At 41.2% G+C, this 5,070-nt stretch overlaps 1 pseudogene; it reads left to right on the top strand.

Annotated features, from left to right (window-relative positions):
* Positions 1-2,452: 2,452 nt before the first annotated feature.
* LOC135222656 (uncharacterized) lies at positions 2,453-4,176 on the top strand (annotated as a pseudogene).
* The last annotated feature ends 894 nt before the right edge of the window (positions 4,177-5,070 follow it).

Here is a 5,070-nt window from a genome sequence, read left to right as displayed (position 1 = left end):
AGAGAGTAAAAACCAATATATCACTGCACCGCATTTATCAGAATATACTAATATATAAATTTCATCCTAGCGTCGTCATTAGATTTGGATACTAACCATTTGACTCGAAGGAAAAAAGTTCACTAGATCCTTGAAGTATTCTTTCTGGTCTTCTCTTACAAGATTAGTTATTAATTAATCCATTAATTAGTCCTTCATTTAAACCTCTCTCTCTCTCTCTCTCTCTCTCTCTCTCTCTCTCTCTCTCTCTCTCTCATCACTTCAACTCGCGCAAAACAGCCATGTGTTTATGTGTCATCTTCGGCCACTAGGGTTTTCTAGGAAAGGCCCACCTGAAGGATTCGAGGCAAGTCAGACAGACAAAAGGAGGGAGACGACCACCTCATAAACAAAAGATGGCGAAATCGTCCCTTTAAAACGTTTCTGACATCATCGGTTATAAGGAAAAAGAGAGGGCAGAAAATGGGAAAAAATCCTCGGCACGTGAGACGTAAACACGAAGAAATCTTGACTAACCTTCAAGCATTCCAGCACCTAGATCCAGGCCAAGCTTTCTACAGAAATGAAAAAAAGATGAGGACTGAGAAGATAAAATAAGGCTCAGGAAGACCGAGGAAACAGCGAGGTTTTTTCCTCTTGTTACACCTGAGGAACCTTTTACTCAATTTTCCTTTCGCCTAAATTTTTTCTGTTTTAAATCGTTATCACATTTTCAATAATGACAAGCTCCTTAACATGACCTAAATAAACGACTTCCCTAAAGTACATGAAGCAGGGATCCTAATGAGACCCAAGGCCACTTTATAAACATCTGCCCTTAAATTATCAACATGGGTGGCAAAAGTCATGTGTTAGACGGGACTGGTTTCTCAAACTCGTGTAAAACACTCCGCTGATTCTTTTAGTCACAAAACCGTTTCTATGGGAAGCTCTCCATATTCACCACCCCGTAGGGAATTAGTGCCGTCAGTGCACCTCATTAGCTGCAATGTAGGCATTACTTAAGGTGCCTTGCAGCGTCCCTTCGGCCCCTAGCTGCAACTACTTTCATTCCTTTTACTGTACCTCCGTTCATATTCTCTTTCTTCCATCTTACTGTCGACCCTCTCCTAACAATTGTTTCATAGTGCAACTACGAGGTTTTCCTCCTGTTGCAGCTTTCAAACCTTTTACTGTCAATTTCCGTTTCAGCGCTGAATGTCCTTAGTTGCCCCAGTGCTTGGCATAATGCCAAAAATCTATATCTATCTATCCATATTCACCAACTTCCCATCCATCAGATGCAGTATTCAAATATAGTAGTTATTTTCTATATTTTTGCGTTTTTACGGGACTCCTTTTATTAGATGGAATTCTGTTGTAACAGAACAGTTTCCCAGTCATATATCTATCTATCTATCTATCTATCTATCTATCTATCTATCTATATATATATATATATATATATATATATATAGTCTAATAAAAGTAGCCCATAAAAACTCCAAAATATTGAGAGAAAAAACTTTTCTTTATATTTTGGCGTTTTTATGGGCTCCTTTTATTAGATGGAATTCTGTTGTTTGTTTGTTTGTATGGTGTTTTCACGTTGCATGGAACCAATGGTTAGTCAGCAACGGGACTAACGGCTTTATGTGACTTCCGAACCACGTCGAGAGTGAACTTCTATCACCAGAAATACACATCTCTCACCCCTCAATGGAATGACCAAGAAACGAATTCGCGGCTACCGAGGTGGCACGCCAACACCATACCGACCACGCCACTGAGACGCTGGAATTCTGTTGTAACAGAACATTTTTACCAGTCATATATATATACATATAGATTTGAGTGTTTCTTTTCACTCTTATTTTCGAATAGGCCACTAAAGTGGTGAAGATCTTATGCTTGGCAAAAGGATAAATATTGTGACTTGCGTCTTACTCAGTAGGTATGTTGCCCTAATGACAATTGATGAAAAGTTCACGATTGTTTATTGAATGTACTCAAGTAAAACACTCCAGAAACTGACGGTATGGACTTCGTGCGCATTACGTTTACGGTTAATAACGGTGACGCTAGAGATCTAGACCGTGCACGGTGGATTAATGATAATAATAATATGTGTAATTGGCGCAATCAACCCCAGGTGTTTTTTTACTCGTGATTGCCCAAGACTGCGCGAAGAAAGCGCTTTAAAGCGAACCCCCTTCTAATGGTCTTGGATGGGACTTCCCAAAATATCTCTAGGAGTTTTCAATTGCAATCTTTATTGTTTTTCTCGTTAGCAATGTCCATAAAACATAAATGCTGAAAATATTTGACAATGGATGCATTGAGTAATTCGATTTCCGGTTGCTTTACTTGCAAATGCACAGGAATTTTGGTGGTACACAATAAAGATAAACATTGTCATTTCAGAGCACATGGCAACTCAAACTTGCCCTCGTTCTGTCGACTTATAAAAAGAGACGGCGGCGGCTCATGTTTACATTAGCTTCCTGACAAGTGAGGCTGCACACAGACAGCATCCCCTCATCTACTGTCATTGAGAAACTCGTCAGTATACTGAAGCTTCTGAAGATGCCTCGAAGGGGTCCACTATCAACCACCAGAACCATGCCTTCTGTCATAATGCTCGTAGTGGTTGCTGGTGCCCTGCGGGTAGCTTGTGGTTTACCCTTGAACAACGACTCCAGCTCGATTATCTTCATGCCCGGAGACATCCCTCTGATGTTCGATATCGGGGCCGGTTCGAATGGCGGTGGTTCAACGGGACGGACGTCTTCAAGAGGCAACCCACCGGCCAGCAGTCATCAAAATATCGGACCCCCCATCACAAACGAAACGACAGAGACCGTAGTGAAAGGAGTGAACTGTGGTCCCAAATATGGCAGCGCCGTTTATAACGGTACCTGTCAGCGCCTCCTGACGCAGTCCTCGTGCCAGCAGGGCGAATGGCTCGTCAGGAAAAAGGACAGCAACGAAGGGGAATGCGTAGCGAGGAGCTGCCCCAAAGGACAACTGTACTTCGAGAAGAAATGTGTCAATATCAGTGACAGGACACTTTGCAGTCGAGGTCAATGCTATACGTAGACCTGACGGGCAGTGTGCATTGTGACTGTGAGCCTAATTATTTCTTCGACCCCTTCCAGGGGCAGTGCTTCGCTCAGCACGAACGAGGCTCTTGCGGCTTCGGGCAATACCTCGAGGTGACAAACAGCGGCCGAGTTGCGTGCGTTGCCAACCCCTGCCAGATGGACGGCTTCTTGCAAAACAACGTCAACGGAAGGTGCTACAGAAAACGGTACATTGGGACTTGCGCCCATCCATTCTCCATGAACTTCTCGGATGAGAAAATGACAGTTCACTGCATCGCCAAGTCCCCTCACACCATCTTCGACCTTCCGTCCCTGAAAGCTTGTCCCCCAGGATCCCTTCGAGATTTTTCGGGAGTTTGCCGGGAAGGCTTCAGGGTGGCGGCGGAGAACATCTACCCTTCTTCCTTCGGGACATGTATGAATGGCTTCGTCATGGATCCGATGGGCAACTGCCGAAAAGTTAACAAACTCTTCAGGTGAAGTGTTCAAATTTATCTTATGGACCGACCGTGTCACGGATGGAAAGAGCTGCCTGAAGTGGTATTCGCAACTTGCTTTTAAGCTTTTAAGTGTTATCAAAACATGTCAAGTAAAACGTACCTATTAGTATTCATTCTTCCCGTTCTGCTAAACAAGGGGTGAAAAGCCCGTCAAAATCTGCATGAAAAAGAGGGGCGTAATCTTCTGAGAGCAATTAGAAAACATAATTGCTAGTAAAAGAAAGAATAAATAAGAGGTTGAATTTAGTGAGTCAGTTCAACTTCGGATGAAAGTAGTTTATGATAACTTTATATTCATATTTAACAAAGTCTCTAGCGATGCTGTTTTTTTTTTATTAGTTGAAACTTCACAATCCTTTTTTGTAAGAGCTGGTCAGCCGTCATCAGGGGTGGATTCTGTATAATGAAGTTAAAACCTCACGTCATTCTTCAGTGTGATTGAGGTAGATCTTTCTTATAAAAAAATATAATCTATACCGTTTAGTATGCTTAAGATTGTCAACCACAAAAAGATTCTATGTACGGTATTTAGTGGCATATTTCTAAAAACTGTGATACTAATTTATGTATATGAAATAAAAAGAAACATTTTTCGTTTGGTTTTTCTATTACCTTTCTGAATGTTTGTTTCAGACTAAAAGCATGCTATTCATATATCATCACTTTTGTTACTTGTCTTGACTTTTATAGCCATGAGACAAACTATGTACTAAGAAAGTACATAATAATCTAATTTGTACGAACTTTTCCCATTCGGTAATATTAAGAATAAGGAAGTGTCTATCAAAATTAAGTAAAAAATTAGAAAATAAAACTGTTTTTCACCCATATAAAAATGTGAAAGTTTTCAAGATCAAAGAGCAAATCAAAGAAAAACTATAACAATAAATCATAACATTTACATATAAAAAATCCAAATCTTAAAGTTTGTTGATCGAGTATTGAATGTATTCCGTTTTAATCAATGAATGTTACAGTACAGTGTTTCCTATGCAAAGCTCCAATTGGATGGGGATGCCTTGTCCAGATGTAGCCCAGAGCAGCTGAAAACTAGTAAAAGTAATACGAAAAACTCGCTCCTCTCACCACTGAAGATCGAAGACATCTGAACATCACATTTTTACGAGCAAATGCCAACAGGCCAGCCAGCTAAAGCTCTTTTCTAGCCCAGGCCAAAATCAGCTAAAGCCCTTTTCTAGCCCAGGCCAAAATCAGCTAAAGCCCTTTTCTAGCCCAGGCCAAAATCAGCTAAAGCTCTTTTCTAGCCCAGGCCAAAATCAGCTAAAGCCCTTTTCTAGCCCAGGCCAAAATCAGCTAAAGCCCTTTTCTAGCCCAGGCCAAAATCAGCTAAAGCTCTTTTCTAGCCCAGGCCAAAATCAGTTAAAGCCCTTTTCTAGCCCAGGCCAAAATCAGCTAAAGCCCTTTTCTAGCCCAGGCCAAAATCAGCTAAAGCTCTTTTCTAGCCCAGGCCAAAATCAGCTAAAGCT

The sequence above is a fragment of the Macrobrachium nipponense genome, chromosome 8 (assembly GCF_015104395.2).
Source record: "Macrobrachium nipponense isolate FS-2020 chromosome 8, ASM1510439v2, whole genome shotgun sequence".
Classification (NCBI taxonomy): Eukaryota; Metazoa; Arthropoda; class Malacostraca; order Decapoda; family Palaemonidae; genus Macrobrachium; species Macrobrachium nipponense.
Note: the sequence above shows the minus strand (reverse complement) of the source record. Positions and strands in the feature narration are given on the sequence as shown.